Below are 17,397 nucleotides of genomic sequence, written 5' to 3'. Positions count from 1 at the left end.
GGTTAAGCGCATGTGGCGCAAAGCGCAGGGACTGGCGTAAGGATCCCGGTTCGAGCCCCCGGCTCCCCACCTGCAGGGAAGTCGCTTCACAGGCGGGGCAGTGAAGCAGGTCTGCAGGTGTCTATCTTTCTCTCCCCTTCTCTGTCTTCCCCTCCTCTCTCCATTTCTCTCTGTCCTATCCAACAACGAATTGCGTCAACAAGGGCAATAATACTAACCACAACGAAGCTACAACAAGGACAACAAAAGGGGAAAAAAAATGGCCTCCAGGAGCGGTGGATTCATGGTGCAGGCACCGAGCCCAGCAATAACCCTGGAGGAGGAAAAAAAAAAAAAAAAAAAAAGAATGTCCTATGTGGCTCAGTGCACACATGCATACAAACATCCAAATGGTAAGGAAGGCTGCCATGTGAGCTATCCTTTTGTTCCTCCACTGTACTTTCTAAAAAAGGTTTATTAACTGCATTTAAAATCTCCAAATGTTTGGAAGAGTTTTCAGATCAGTGCACCTAAAGTTTTAAGTGTAATATCTGATTCCCCCCCTCCAGAAAAACTAAGAGAAAATATGTAACTAAAAGATGTATTCTGAAAATATTTCACATCTTAAGAAAATGAAAATAAGGGGCCAGGTGGTACTGCACCTGACTGAGCGCTCGTATTATAATGCGCATGGACCTGGGTTTGAGCCCCCCCCCCCTGTGGGGGGGGTGAAAGCTTTGCGAGTGGTGAAGCAGAGCTGCAGGTGTCTCTCTGTCTCTCCCCTCTCTATCACCCCCTTCCCTTTTGATTTCTGGCTGTCTCTATCCAGTAAATAAAGATAATAAAAAAAATTTTTAATGAAAATAATGGATCTCTTAACTTAGTTTTGAGAAACGATGCAACTCATTTTAAAGATCAAAATACAAAACAGAAATGTATTCTAAACCTGTGTATTCACTTGACATTTTGGATTCAATTTCTATGCCTTAACAGAAAAAAAAAAAATTAACGTTTTTGTGTTTCACCAAAATATGTCTTTAGGTGAGGGAGGGGTAGGCTAATTATTGAAAATATAGCTGTTGACACATGGGTAAAATTTCTCATTTCACCATGATAGGTGTCTGCAAAACACTCTCACCTCCATCTAAGATTCTTTCCCACAGTCATACTCCAAGGCCCAAAAGTCCTCACCACCCACCCCACTCTCCTTTCCCTGAGCCCTTTGCTTTGGTGGAATACAGTAAACCCAGTTCAAGTTTTAATTTGTGTTTCCCATTTCTGTTCTTAAAACAACAGTCTTTAGAAAAGTAGGTGTGATCCTTAAATAGGCTTAAACCTTCTAAGAATTTACAAGAAGTCTACAGACTTCACCTTGCTACTAAAGACAACATGCCTTCAAGGCAAGCAAGTTAGCCAAAACGCTGACTTCTCAAAATGGGTCATGACAGAATTCTCACTGGAATAGATAATAAACTCTCAGAAGGCAGGTATCAGTCTCTTGGGTACCACATACAGTCAAACCTCAGCACATCACTGCCTATCTGCCAAATGGAAATTCCACTAAATTACTCACCAAGTCAGGAATCAATTATTGAAATGGTGATAAGGAACAAATCCTAGCAGAAAAAACACTGATATCCTGGTAGAGGAAAACAGTGCATTGGGTCTTGTAAATTTCTGGAAAAGGGTATGTCTTGACTTTTTATAATTTTCACATTATTGAAAAGCTGTCTTTAAAGTTACATTTTCTGTTTGTTGTAGATATAAAGAAGGGAAACTGGTTTCACAAAGATTATTCACACACACACACACATACACCTTTGTCTTACTCTAGTAATACATCTGTGGATTATTAAAAACTGGTCTACATATATAAACATATTGCTATAATTGGAGTTATTGTTCCTTTCTCCCCAATCTTCCTATCTTCTTCTGCTTCACCATTCTTTAATTTTTGTACAGGATGGGACAAAAGTTAATACTAAAGAGAAGGTTTTCTGTTTTTCTCAATCTCAAAGGGAAAGATCTGGCTTAATTACTATTTAATGTTGTGTTTGCTGTAGGTTTTTTTTTTAATTCTTTTTATCATGTTCTTGATTTTCTTTTGGTTCAGTGCTGATACATTTTATTTTCCTTGAAATGTACTTAAATTCTCAGGACTTGCAAATTACTGCCATTCTGAGATACTAAAAAACAAAAAATTTCTGTATATGTAAATGATCTGTGATATAGCCTCCCTCTTTTTTAATGTATGTAATGTTACATATCTGCCTATAAATATTTTAGCTATATCACAAATCTTGATGTATTTTACAATTAAATCAAAATATTTTCTATTGTTATGTGGAAAACTGAGAAACGTTATACATGGACAAACTATTGTATTTACTGTCAACTGTAAAACATTAATCCCCCAATAAAGAAATTAAAAATTTCTACTTTATCATTTGGCCTACAAATTAGTACTAAAACCTAATATATCTGATATTCAAATATACAAAAACTTCCTGTTCATCTTTTTTTTTAATATTTATTTTATTTATTGATTCCCTTTTGTTGCCCTTGTTGTTTTATTGTTGTAGTTATTATTGTTGTTGTCGTTGTTGGATAGGACAGAGAGAAATGGAGAGAGGGAGGGGAAGACAGAGAGGAGGAGAGAAAGATAGACACCTGCAGACCTGCTTCACCGCCTGTGAAGCGACTCCCCTGCAGGTGGGGAGCCGGGGTTCGAACAGGGATCCTTATGCCGGTCCTTGTGTGCTTTGCGCCACCTGCGCTTAGCCCGCTGCACTACAGCCCGACTCCCCCCTGTTCATCTTCTTATTCATATTTTAGTTTAAGTTGTGATCAGACAATATGCCCTTTATAATTTCAATTTTTTGATATTTGTAGAGGTATTACAGAGGCCCCAGATATAGCCATGATTTGAAAATTTTGAGGCCAAAAATTGCATTAACCGGTTACATTTTATTGATAGTTACAGGTCAATCCTTAGTTTTGTTCAAAATTCGAATCCTTATTGAGTATTATCTGTTTACCTGTGAAACACTGAGGACATGGTAGAATTCTCTACTATGACAATGTCTCAGGCCACTGCCCGTAGTTCTGTCAACTGTTGTTTCATGTATTTTATAATCATGTTAATAAGATGCAACCACAGATAAAATTAATGTGTTTTAAGCTGAACTTTTCTTCTTTAGGGTTTTCTTCTTGTTATTCTTTTTTCTTTTCTTTCTTTCTTCTTTTTAATTTATGAAATGGAGATATTGACAAGACCATAGGGAGAGAGGTACAACCTCCACACAGTTCCCACCACCGGAACTCCCTATCCCATCTGGGAATATGAACCCAGGAATTGAACTTTTAACATAATATGATGACTCTTTTCTAATTTTTAGGCCATTTTGCATAGTAATAATAGTTAACATCAGTCTTTCCATCATCTATGGAAGACTATCCCACAGTGTTCAATCCTTTTACTATCATCTGATTCTTATAAACAGCACAAGAGCTAGATTTTTAAAATTCAGTCTAACATCCTTATATTAGTACTCAGTCAACTGAAACACAATATGAATGATGATATATTTGGGTTTAAATCTGGGACTGGGTGGTGGCATACCTGGTTGTGGCTGAGTGCACACATAACCATGCACATGGACCCAGGTTCAAATCCCCAGTCCCCACCTAAAGAGCGAAAGCTTCACTGAGCAGTGAAGCAGTCCTATAGGTGTCACACTCTTCTTCCCTCTTTATCTCCCCTTTCCCTTTTGATTTCTTTCTGCCTGTCAAATAAATAAATAATGTAAATCTATATCACTTCCCCTTACGTCTCCCATTTTATCTTTTTTTATTATTTTTTATTCATTCCATTCCACCCCACCCCAATATTACAGGGTCAACTGTTTCTATTCTTCAGTAGTTTTTATTTCATTTCATTTCATTTTTGCATGGCAACCTAAAGGATTTACAATGATGGAAGTTAAAACTTTACCCCTCCATTAATTGCATTACCTCTTCATTTCAAGTTGTTGCTTCCATATAGTTAATTCTATCCCTTTGAGTCCCCTTCCCAGCCAAAAACCAAACAAAAAAAGGATCATTTTTACACATGTTCACAGCAGTCCAAATATTTAGTACCTTCACTATTCTTCATTGTTCAAGCATCTCACTCTTTCCATTTGGCACTACTTTCTAAGATCATCTTTGAGAATTTCCTGTAGCAAACACCTGTTAGTAATTAACTATCTTGGTTTTTACCTGAGAAGTTATCTTTATTTCTCTCGCTCTAGATTTGTCCCTTTTTTCCTTTCGCTACACTTTGTCCATGTGGATTTTTGTCTAGTTTGTCCAGTTGGCCCTCAAGGTAGTTCTTATAGTCAGGAGGACTTTCTACATAGAGATCCAGCCTCCTTGTTATCCTCTTCACTGTCTTCCAAGACAGCTTTCACCCCTTGTGTAAAATCCAGCTGTATTGTCTCACCAGATGCTGACTGCCCAGTGAACTTTCTCTCTCCTAGAATCCCAATTAAACACACATCTTGTGTTATACTCTCTGATGCCTAACTGGGCTTGTGAATTCATCTATTTGGTCCTCTAAGGTAAAACTGGTATACTTCCTTCTGTTCTACTTTTCAATTTAGTTTAAGTTGTGTCTAATCTTCAAGTATATCCATTTGCTGTGCTTTTAATTATAATTACAGAACTTCTTGTGTCTCAAATAGCTGATTGCTTTTCAATATGTTGGTCATTTTATAGTTTCCTGGATTTTGGAGGTACCTTCAGTCTTAGCAGTCACTTTAAGAAGTGCTACTTAAAATCTATGTCAACCATTTCACTGTCCTGTTTGCACAGATCTGTTTCACTAAGACTAGCATAAAGGTTCAACCCTTCAAGGCTCTACCTGCTTGCTTATGGACTGGTTAGGAGTACTATCCACTCTGGTCCATTTTAACTACTGAGGGATGACTTGTAAGAACAACTCCTCAGGACAGGAAGGGTTAGTTCTGATTAGCTTTCACTCTAAAGTTGTTCCAATTGGTTCCAATTGTTAGGCGAAGGGTTTCCCTCATAATGTCTAATCTGATCTCTATCCTATGCTGAGAGACGGCATCAAAACCTACAGTTTACCCAGTTTGCCCTCAATGTAGTTCTTATAAACAGAAGTTATCCTCTTCACTTTCTTCAAAGACATTCGGGTGCTTTTTGGAAGGTAATGTTTAATCTTTGCAGCATTTGACCCGTTCCCACCCCAGTCAGCAGACTGACCCAGACCTGCCCCTATCACCAGAAACAGTGCCCTTCTTCCTTTTTTATACCACTGACATTTGACACTGTTGTTGCCCCCTAGTCAAACCAAGTTCCACTCGACCAAGCCTGAAAAGTAAAGAGGAGAGACAGAAGGGCTGGGCATGCTATGTGCAGTCTCAGGAAGGGGGGAGCCTGCAGTGTCCTTACACCAACTCTAGACTCTGCACAAGGACTCCAGGAGGCAGATGCATTTTCAACTTAGGAATGTGCTAGTCAGGGCTGAATGACATCTGGTAACCAAATTTTTTGTTTTTAAGAAATTCATCCAATATGCCAACACTCATAACATTAATGAGGGGAGAGGTTGGGAGCAGCAAGGGTCAGATGAGAACTCAAAGCTCTGATGATCTAACCAACATTAGAGGTGCTGTCCTGTCACTTGGATTTGTAGTTAAGAGACAGTATTTGCTCATCAGCAATAAAATCCAACCCTCTCTTACAAACCCTCTGCAAAGACCCATTTTTGATCAATGAATTCAGCAGCCAAACGCTCCCATCTCCATGACAAAGAAGTACTACACAACTTAGTTATTGCTTATTAATAGTAATAACTTGAACTTATTCTAGTTCCTTTTAAAAGTCACCCATTATGTAATCTATTTCACAGTCTCATATACCATTAGTGGGAGTATAAATTAGTAGTAGCACTCTGGAGAAAAGGCTAGCACTCTCTTCTAAAACTGAGCATATGAAAAATTTAAATATATATATATGTGTGTCTGTGTGTGTGGTGTGTGTGTGTGTGTGTGTGTGTGTGTGTGTGTAGAAATAAAGTCTCCTTGTGAATCTATAACCTCCCCCAGGAACAAACTCAAAAACAATGTAGATAGGTGGTCGCCAAAGTCAGAGTTAAGATACTACATCTTGGTAGCGCAGCGGCTTAAGCGCACTCGGCAAAGCGCAAGGTCTGGCGGAAGGATCCCAGTTGGAGATTGGAAGATTTCAACTTAAAACAGAAGTAATTGAAGACAGAAAAGTGGTTAGGGCTTTGCAGCTGTGTGTAAAGTTGATCTCTGAAATGTCCCTGGACACATCACTAATAAGACTTTTCATTAAAGGTGACAGCAATCCATATATTCCTCAGCACAGATTCCTTTCTCCCTCAATTAATGTGACTACTACAAAATTCTGTAAAACATTTTTGTATACTTTATTACTACAGATTGCCAGAACTCAAATGAATCTGTATTCAACAAAAAATAAAACTACACCTAATTCCTATTCTGGAAGAGTCTTAATTAAAAAGAAAATGGTCTTTCTTTTTTATTAGATATTTAATATTGATTTACAAAATTCTAAGATAATAGGGGTATATAAATCCATACAGTTCCCATCACCAGAGTTTTGTGTCCTATCACCTCCTTGAAAACTGTAGTAGTTTTCCCAAGGTCACCAATATGGGGTGATTCTATAACTATATCATATCTATAGCCCCCCTTTTTTTAACAGTTCTGCCTTCACTTCCTTTCTAGTTTACCCCTACACCTATCACTACTTCCAAGTGGCTTTTCTTTTTTCCTCTTATCCCTCAGATAAGCGAAACCATGCTTGGCCTCCTCTGGTGTTTTCCAGGTTTGCTTTCCTTTCATTGATGGTAGAGGCAAACGCTAGTAGTAGTAGTATTGATGGTAGAAAAACAAGATTCCTGGTGACAAACACTTTGGGTTCTGGTGGAATGGGGGTACTGAGCCCTCTGGTTTACTTCCCCTATTGTTTATTCTTCTGGGAGTATGGACCAAAATTCTTTTTGGGGTGCAGAAGGTGGCTTCTGTAATTGTTTCTCCTCTGGACATGGGCATTGGCAGGCTGATCCATACCTCTAGTCTGTTTCTGTCTTTCCCTAGTGATGCAGGGCTCTGGAGAGGTGAAGTTCCAGGAAACAAGAAAATGGTCTTTGATGTAGTCATGTTGCACATTTTAACCACTAAATGAGAAGTTCCAGAAAGTTCCACCACCTGGGCTTGGGGCTAAGGGACTTGGACCATTCCTTGCAAAACAAGCAGATCTCTACTCCTGGGTCAGAGCCTCTGGACACAGAGTTAGGGACCTAGGATCAACTTCTGATTTCTCTTAACTGAAAGCAAAAGGAGGAAAGAAGAGGAAAAGCAAAGATGAAGTTTGATCTGGGAAGGACTTGTAACCAACCTGATTGCCTACCTCAGCCATGTTCCTCCAACTACCCTGGCTTTTGTGCACAAGTGTTCAGATCAGACAGAAAACCATTTTAGGGAATGCAGGGGGTTCATTTTATCAACTCCTTTCCCTCCTTAGTCTGACCAGGCCTGACTAAACATGAAAGAATGGGGACCATGGAGCTATGAAGTTTTCATGAGGCTGCAGGGGTCCCAGGTTCAATTCCAGGCACCTCATATGCCAGAACTGAGCAGTGCTCGGTCTCTTTCTCATGAAAATAACACCTTCCAAGAGAGAATAGAATGCTAACTGCTACAATTTTTCCCTCCTATAACAAAGGCATACTCTCGCTCACTGAACACAGAATCCTCTTTTCAGAGCAAGCCAGCACATTGTTCAAACCAAAAATATCGTTCTGTTTCCTGTGAATGTGTCGTCACTGGCGTGCAGTTACTCTGCAAGCCCCACCTAATGTTCATCAACTACACAGGGAAATAAAGGGCATTTGCTGCCAATTCTACCCAGAACCAGGGGAACGGCCAGGGAGGACCCAGTCTGAATGAGGGATCCTAGTAAGGATGATGATCTATGGAGACAGGTAGCAATGAGATAAATATAACCAGTTTATTGGCTGGAGGTGCTGAGAAGAGAGCAAACATTCAAGTCTTTCCCTAAGGGCTCCAGCCTCTGCTGGGAGAATAGTGCCCCTCCATGAATGTTTCTGTCAGCTTCCCAAATGGAGTTAGGCTGGAGGGAGTCCAGAAGCCACTTGGCTTTGGAACATGTTTCTTGTGTTTATATTTGATGCTCCAGGAATCCAGACTATTTCAGGGTAAAAAAGAATCTACACATAGAACATAAGCCCTAGAAAATCATTGCTCCATCAGTTTAACAAGGATGGGCATCTACCTTTGTGCCAGCCACTCTTGCAGGAATGAGGAATAATACCCTGGGGAAAGAAACTAGACACATCCTTGCACTGGATAAGCTTATGCTCCAATGGTAGAAAAGACAAAGTTAGTCACTTATGCAGCATGTCAGGTTGTGACAAAGAAGAGAAAGGCATGCAGAGAAGTGGGACAGGAAACAGCAGCGAAGGCAGAGAATTACCAGGGGTTGCCACTTTAAATAGGGTGGTTGCACAGAGGTAACATTTCAGACTTGAAGGTGGGGGAGCAAACGATATCGTAATTGGCCATCTTATCACAAAAGGGACAAAGTGATGGTAGGAATGAGAGCAGTGCCCTTGACAGCCACTGTAAAGACTTTAGCCAAGAAGGATCTTGAACAGAGGCATGTTGTCATCTACTATAGGAACAGACCAGAGATGGGGTGAAGACAAAAGCAGGAAGAGCACTTTGGAGCTAGTACAATAACCCACGTGACAAATGGAAGGGACTGAGCCAAGATGGTGTCAACGGAATCTGTAAAAATGGTGGACTTTCAGCTCTAATTCTGGAAGAGAGACAAGATTTGCTGATGTACAGGACATAAATATGAGTTAGGAGTTAAGGATAAACCAAAGTTAATGACCTGATAGATGGAACCAACTGGTCTAGTTTCATTTTACATGAAGAGAAAACAAAGCCCAGAGAAAACAATCATGTCTAAGGTCATACCACTTATTTCTGGGATTTGAACCCATACCCTGGGCTTCTCTCACTGCTCAAATTGCAGCTTAGCAGGAGACACTGGAGATTCCTCCTTGTTCTCAGATGTAGACAGTGTCCCTTCAAGAACCAGCAAGACATAAGAAAGCAGATCTCATATGCCCAGAAATTGCCATTTTCCCCAAGAGATCCCTCCATATGTTAATGGAAAAATCCTGTTTTGATAGTTGTAGAGATACTGGTTGACCCATGTCTACAACCTTAGGGGAACTGCAGTGGCTTGCAGTGGGGAGACTGAAGATTCAGAACCCTGGTGGTGGTAATACCCCTGTTGATGTGTAATTTTGTAAATCAATATTAAATCACTAATAAAATTAATAGAAAAAAAAAAGAAAAATTCTGTTTTTAAAAGGTGACTAAATTGTTTAGTAACATGGGATTGGCCAAACAAATCTCATGTGCAGGCCAAGTTCATATTCAGCCCAATCCACACAGGGCCCAGTCTAGAGCCAGCCTCAAGACAGCATAAAACAGATCTTGTTTGCTCACAATTCAATCAGGGTCAGAGCATAGAATTAAAGGTTTGGGTGTGAGATGGTCTTTTATTCCAATTTTTAAGCCAGAAGATGATAGTTATTATCACTATAAATAGTGATAATTTCTAGCACAATCTTAGTGGACCTCCTCTCTGACCGGATTAAAAGTTGCCCACCATTCACTCAACGTTATGTATTCTAACATCAGCCCACTAGTACAGTCAAGAATACAAAACAGTCTCCTCAAACACTATCCAATGATCCGTTCAAAATTAGATGAAGTGCTACAGAGTCCTGCAAAGTCACTGACCCAAGAAACAACTTACTCAGACCAAGTACAAAAATGTCAGAACATTTGAACATGTAAAGTCTGGAGACCAGCAGTTATTCCAGTCTGGCCAAAATAACCAAATTCAGCAAATACAAAACTTCCTTTATAAAATGAAATTGTCTAGCACCACTAGAGAGGTGGGAGATACATACCACTCATAGTACTTAAATGAGATACTAGGTGTGTCTGGGTTTTTAGACTTGTCTGCCTAAGAAAACAATACCACTATGAAGTCACCAAGTTAATTTTCTGTAATGCTACGTGGCCCTCCTTAGCCCAGGATCTCCTACCTACTTAGAATTAAAAATTTACTTTCCCTACAAGCCATATGTTTTCTGCCTAATATCTATTTTCCATGTTGGGTCCTGTTTGACCATTTTTGTGCTACTGGCCTTAGGTAAAAATCTCTCCAGGGCAGGACCATTATCTTTCCTGCCTGCCTGCCCACCCCCTTACCTTGATTTGAATTTTATAAAGTATACAGAATCAGGAACAAATGTGTTACAAAAATGGTGTCTTATTGTGACCCATGCAGTGTACAATTTTATATGGTTCAATATTTCTAAATAACCAAGAGCAGAGACTAAATGTTTAACACCAGACCAGTGAAGTTCAATAGAACTTTCTGCAATGATGAAAATCATCTAAAAAGCTACACTTACCAACATGTGGTTACTGAGCACTTATCATGTGGCTGCTGTGACTAAGAAACTAAATTTCAAATTTTACTTAATTTTAAAATTAAGTTTAAGCAGCAACATGTCTACAGCACTGGATAACAGACATGAATGGCAGCTTCTTTAGATAAGAGCCAGATCTCACACATTTGTATTTATAGTGAAGGCCTGGCATACTAGGCTTGATAAAGAAATGAAAAGTAGGGAGTCGGGCTGTAGCGAGTCGGGCTGTAGCACAGCAGGTTAAGCACAGGTGGTGCAAAGGATCCTGGTTCAAGCCCCCAGCTCCCCACCTGCAGGGGAGTCGCTTCATAGGCGGTGACGCAGGTCTGCAGGTGTCTTTCTCTCCCCCTCTTTCTCCCTTTCTCTCTCCATTTCTCTCTGTCCTATCCAACAATGACTACAAGGCCAACAAAAGGGAATAAATAAATAAATAAATAAATAAATAAATATGAAAAGTATTGGGGCAGGGTGGTGGTGCACCCGGTTTGAGCGCACATGTTCCAATGCACAAGGACTCAGGTTCAAGTCCCCAGTCCCCACCTGCAGGGAGAAAGCTTTGCAAGTGGTGAAGCAGTGCTGCAGCTGTCTCTCTGTCTCTCTCCCTCTCTATCTCTTCCTACCCTCTTGATTTCTGCCTGTCTATATCTAATAAACATAATAAAAAGTTTTTTAATTAAAAAAAAGTACTTTCTTGCACTGCCATATTTTCAACTGACTTCTCACCTCCACTGAAACTCTTAATTTTCATCTTTGAGCTCCATGCCCTCCTTCAGGAGTGAACATTCAGAAGACTTGCAGTTGGAGAAAGAGAAGTGGCCTGACAACTACCTGATCTGCTGGCCTCCACATTCTCATGCACAGAAAGGGAACAATCTTACCAACTAGAGATATCATGATGCCTGTCTTCAAAGTTGTGGAAACAAATTCTAAATAGCAAAACACCTTAAAGTCAAATCAGATTCAACTGCATGTGCCCAGTTAGATAGATAATTAGCGAGAATATTTGAACAGGTATGGCAGTCTAGCTCACCAAGCCAGCAGTCATTGTATCCTCGGGTCTTACCTATAGGTCCAGAGTACATAATGGATGGCACAGTCTCTGCCTTTTTATTCCTGACTTTTTTCTCTCCTCTGCTGAAGCAAGACTTTGGGAGGGGGGTGGAATCTGGTGTCTAAGAAAAACTGTTGATTCCTCTCCTGCGTGTTACCTCCCTTAGTTAAAGCTCCCAAGAATAAAAGAACAAGAGTCTGGGGTCCTGACAACTTTAAGAGGAAGTCAGTATTCTGATTAAATCACTTGCATTCAACCACTTAAAAAGAATTGGTGCTGTATAATAATTATCGCACCCTGTTGACTTAGGGTTCAATTCAGCAAAGAGCATAATTGCTCAAATATGACTCAATGATTTGGGATTTAGTTAAAACTCTTCCATCACCAAAAACCTTCATGCACTAAAGTACCACTCTAACATCTCAAACTTTTTTATATTCAGAGGCTGATCCTAATGGGGGAGAAGGAGGGAGGGAGTTAGGGGAGAGTACAACCAGAAGTCTGTTCCAGCATGTTAGCATAGTGCTTATAACTTGCTGGATACACTCTGCTTCCAAATCCCAAAGCACCATCCCCAACCCCTTCTCCAGGCTTGTCCTCCTGACCTCAGCAGGTCCAGAAACCCTACAAGTCAGGTTTGCACTGCTCCAAGAAATGGAAAAATCTAATCTGCTATGACAAGGTCTACCCTCACCTTTACTCCTCTAAACAGAGAAGCAGCATTTCCAGGACCTCAAAACCAGAACTTTCTTTCTAGAATACAAACAGGTTGGCAGGCCATAGTGAGCCTGACCTTTGGAGAGTCGGTAAAAGGATCTGAGGTGTCACCAGAGTACGTAGCAGGCTACAGGGTCACCAAGAGTTCCCTAGTGTCATATTAAAGGTAAGTTAAAATGACTGAGCAGATAGAAAGTGTAAGGCAGGAGGCCTGAATGGTAAAGAAAAGGTAGTCCCGCTTCACAGCTTGGTGTCCAGCACTCCCTCCTAGAGTGCTGGACAGACAACCTAGCACTATGGGGACACTCAGCTGGGAGAAGAGATCTCGAGCCTGAGATGTGGCCTTCCTAGTCCCCTTTCTGAAATTCCTGAAAATGCCATTCATCTCTCAGCCTCCACTCTAAAGTTCCCAGTGCCAGGCAAACAGTGACCAGTGACATAGGAGGTTCCAACAGCCCTCAAAAGTTTCATTTCCTTGGTGCTTTCTATTCTCTGCTGACCTCTGACCGGCAGGAGTTATTGCCAAACTGCCTTCAGTTTGCACAAGGTACCGGTTCTTCTCAGCACTTGCCCTGGAGGCTGCCCAAATCCTAGAGTGAGTGGGTGGCACTATCTTCAGGCTACAGATAAGGAAACCCAAGTTCAGAGGTTAAGGGACTTACACAGAGGGTTTGGACCTGTGGTCGAGGTGGGGGTGGGGTTGGGGGTGGGATAGAATCCAGACCTGGGACTTGGGAAAGCCCAGCAAGTCCCTAAATGCTCATCCCAACAGGAACCGCCAGCAGTACTCCCAGAGGCTTCTTCTGAGTCTTCAGAACTTTTTTAAGTGGAAATGATCACCAGCCCTGTGTTTCTGACAGGGAAGCAGCATACCCTGAGAGGCACAACTTGGCTGAGGTCACCCCACCCCACCATGGTGTCCGGGTTTGAGGTGCCTTATGCCATCATACCAGGCCGAGCTGTAACTGAACATCTATAATCTGGAGGTGGCTTCTTGCAGTTTCCCAGAGGCCCCCCTCAAAGTATGGACCGCAGCGAGCCACCCATCCTACCCCCCACCAACTGGGGAGCCGGGAGGCCTGGGCTGGAGGTGCCTGCTTCCCCCCCGGCCTGGCACCGAAGCTCCATTCATCGTAGTGCCAGCGGGGAGGGCCGGGCAGCACCGTGCACCCGCGGTCCCCCTACCCTGAACCCTCTAGCCCGGCTCCCGGAGTCCAGGCCAGAGAAGCGCTGCCCCGGCCCTGCCGCCAGGGGGAGCCGGTAGCCGCGTCCCGCACTCCGGGAAGTTGCCACCAGGGCAGCCCAGGCGTCCGGATCCCGGACGGCCCCGGCCCCGTGCAGCGTCGCTCCACGACCCTGCATCTCGGGCCCACCCCGTCGGGGATCGCCCGCCGCCCCGGAGCGCCCCCAAGCCCCAGTGCGCTGGCGAGCGCCCTCGGTCGGCAGGCCCCCCATTCAATCCTGCCCTCCTCCCGCACCCCCCTTCCCCACCGCCTTCCGCCCGCCTTCCCCCCCCCCCCACTCCCTCCAGCCCGGACTCCAGCCCGGCAACGTCATCCGGCCGCTTCCCGAAACTTAACCCCTTCCTCCGCCAGCTGTGCACGGCCCCGCCCGCCGCCCAACTTTCTTCGTCCAACTTCGGAGCGCGCGGGCCGGCCCGACGGCCCGGCTGGGTGGGGGGGTGGCCACGTCGCACCGCTGGGCCGCCTCCAGCAGCCTGGACGGCCGGGGGCGCGGGCGTCCACCGCGCTGGGCGCGCTCGGCCGACGGCCCTGCACCGGGTTCGTGCCCGCACACGCTCCCGGGGCCCGACTGGACCCCGAGGGTACGCAGCCGCGGCGATAGCGGGCGGCGCCGCCGGGGGAGGGGCAGCCAAGAAGACGTGTCACTCGCGGCGCAGCCGGCCCCGCCGTCCCGACGGCCCGGCCCGTGCGCCCCCGCCGCCGGCGCCGGCACTGCAGGGCCCGGCCAAGTTTCTTACCTGCAGCCGGAGACACGGGAGGGAGACAGGGGGCAGGAGCCGCAGCCGTCGCTACTCTGAACTGGGAGAGAAAAGCCGACCGACCGAGCCTCCAGAGAGAAGCTGTCCCCAAGCTGCTGCAAGCGCCGCGACCCCGACGCCGCCCGCCCCGTCCGCCGTCCGCTCCGGCCGCTCGCTGGCTGCGTGCGCGCGTGTGGAGTCGTGGCACTTTCTGCCTCCGAGCTGGCGAACGGCCCCCTCCGCCGGGATCGCCGCCTCCAGCCTTCCCCACCCGGCCAGCCATTCATCGAGCTGTCCCTCCCCATTGGCCCGCGCCACGCCACTCCGCGGGCCGCTGGCCAGTCAGAGAGAGGGTGGCCGAGCTGCGGCGTCAGCCATTGGGCAAAGAGGAGGGTCTCCTGCTCGGCCAATGGGAGAGGGGAGGAGCTGCGGGAACCCGTGGGGGCGGGGCCTATGAGGGGCGGGGCCACGCAGCGTAGGATCAGCCCTGCGCGGAGGCAGGGCCTGAGCACCCGGCCGAAGAGGAAAGGGAACGGGAAGACGGGGGGAGTTTCTGCCAGTCGGCCCCGCCCACTCCGGGCCAGTGCCGCTGATGGCTTAGTTGGTTTAGGGCTACGTCTACCCTGGCGGACAGAGTGTTCGAATCCCAATGGCGTCAGGCCTGCATCCCAGGACCCCTAGGGACTAAGGCGGCGGAGCGTGACATCCTGAGCAGGGTTGTGCAGCCCGCGAACTGCGGGAAAAATGCTTTCTTTAAACCCCACTAATTTCCCCTGAAGCAGCGCCCCCTGTGGACTCCGGGTGCGAGGACAAGTTCCTCTGGGTGTCAGTGCTGGGAGGCAAAGCCTCTATCCTTAAAGAGATAGCAATCAGCACCAGCAGCAAATGCTGTAGAGTAAATGGAGGAATTGGGGTGGAAAGGTCAGAAAACGCAAAAGGAAAGGAGGGTGGATGTCACTGCCATCGGGCGCCATCCGAACTACTAGACCAAACTGCAGCTGGCAGAGCAGTAGCTACAATTTGCTTCATGATGGTGTACTCTGTGCACAAAGGGTGGGAGGGTCTGACCCAAGGAAAGTCACCTGTTTCCCAGAAAATTAGGCAAATAGCACTTTTTTTTATTATTATTACATGGCATTCCCCAATGTAAGTCAGCACTCTCGCTTCTTCGCCAAGTAAGTCTTCCCATTAAGATCATTCTAGGCCTGGGGCTTAACCACTATATCAGATTTCTTAAATTTAACTCTGAACTTGAGCCAAAGTCAGCTTCTTTGAAATTAAGGCTTCTGAGAGACTGAAAGGCCTGCTGCCTCCTATCCCCACCTCAACCCTCTGCATTACCACTCCTCTGGCCCTTTATTTACACGATCCTGTTCCTAATGTCAATTTCTTGGACAATTTCATATAACATCACCACTCCTCCTTCAGTCATTCATACTGTGTTGTTTGTTAGAAAGGTAATGAGAATATAAGTTGTTGTGAGGGAATAAAGTTGAAATTAAATAGTTCATTCCTACTTTTCATCTCAGGAATGTGTTTGGATGTTAATGATTAATCAACAGGAATTATCCTGGGTTAGGTTTTTTTTTTTCTTTTTTCTTTCTATTAGAAGACTGCTCCAGCTTTTGGTGGTACAAGAGGGATTGAACCTGGGACTTTTAAGTCTCAGACATGAAAGTTTTTTTTTTTGCATAACCATTACACTATCTCAATGGTCTTAAAATTTTTAATGTTTATTTATTTTATTTATGAGAGAGAACCAGAGCATCACTCCAGTACATGTGATGCTAGGAATTAAACTAAGGACCTCATGCTTGAGAGTCCAGTACTTTATCCACCGAGTCATGCCTCAAACTGGATTAGCTTTGGATACTCAGTCTTTTTACAGTGGTGAACATAGACTTGAAATAAAAGTTAAAAATCCCAGCTTTGACTGTCATGGGTAAACTATCAATAGTTAACCTCTCTGAGCAAAGGTCTACTCTCCCAGGACCCTAAGAGCACAGTCTACTTCTCCTACGGTGAATTTCAACCATCTTTGAGTTTCAGGAAGGAAATTCATTCATTCACTCACTGGTGTTTGTGGAGTGTGTGACATTTGCAGCCAGCCTGAGCTACACACACCAAGTAACAACCCAGCTACACTCAAGGACCTTGCTGTGGGCAAGTATCTCCTTTATCTTTTTCACTGTTTCTCTTTGTTGTGGTTTTCCCAGGAAACAAATCCTGATAGGAGGGTTTGAGTTCAAGTAATTCATTTGGGGAATGATCAAAGAAAACTTTGGTAGACAATTAGGGTGGGAATTGAGAATGGGAAGGAGCTGATCAAAGCATAACTAGCTAGTGTCTGCTGAGACACCAGGACTCTGTAGCATGGAGCCTGCTATTCAGGAGAAACATACCCAGGAGATGTTCCATGCAGGGCTAAGAAAATACAACTACCCACTCCCTCTGATTGTTGCTTGAAGACTTCTGGGGTGTGTGTGTGGGGGGTCATCCCCACAGCCCATTCAGCCAGTGAAAGCCTTTAAGCAAAGAAAAATACCTGTTTCCAACAAAGACCCCATAGCAGATGCGTAAGTGCCTGGTGGGACCTGGGGGTGGGGGTGGGGGTGGGCACAACAGTATCTTCTACACAGCTGACCCAGAATCTACACAAAATCAGAGCTCAGTGAATATACTTTTCATAAATAGGAATTATAGGACTTCAAGGTCCATGGAGGGGGGAGTTGTTTTGTTTGTTTTCTTTTTTCCTTTTTTAAAAATATTTATTCCCTTTTTTGTTGCCCTTTTTTTTTATTGTTGTAGTTATTATTGTTGTCCTTTTGTGTTGCCCTTTTTTTTTTATTGTTGTAGTTATTATTGTTGTTGTCGTTGTTGGATAGGACAGAGAGAAATGGAGAGAAGATGGGAAGACAGAGAGGGGGAGAGAAAGATAGACACCTACAGACTTGCTTCACTACCTGTGAAGCGACTCCCCTGCAGGTGGGGAGCCCGGGGCTCGAACCGGGATCCTTAGGCTGGTCCTTGCACTTCGGTCCTTGCACTTCCCACTATGTGCACTTAACC

At 44.3% G+C, this 17,397-nt stretch overlaps 1 protein-coding gene across 2 annotated transcripts in view; it reads right to left on the bottom strand.

Annotated features, from left to right (window-relative positions):
- Window positions 1-14,467, bottom strand: part of RRBP1 (ribosome binding protein 1) — a 62,653-nt gene extending 48,186 nt beyond the window's left edge. For both annotated transcript variants that reach the window (XM_060186407.1, XM_060186411.1), the window contains exon 1: window positions 14,329-14,467. The gene's annotated coding sequence lies outside the window, so the exon portion shown is untranslated. The remainder of the gene's footprint in view (window positions 1-14,328) is intronic.
- Between the last annotated feature and the right edge of the window lie 2,930 nt (window positions 14,468-17,397).

This window comes from Erinaceus europaeus, chromosome 1 (genome assembly GCF_950295315.1).
Source record: "Erinaceus europaeus chromosome 1, mEriEur2.1, whole genome shotgun sequence".
Taxonomy (NCBI): domain Eukaryota; kingdom Metazoa; phylum Chordata; class Mammalia; order Eulipotyphla; family Erinaceidae; genus Erinaceus; species Erinaceus europaeus.
The sequence above is the reverse complement of the archived record's forward strand: the minus strand, read 5'-3'. Positions and strand labels throughout refer to the sequence as shown.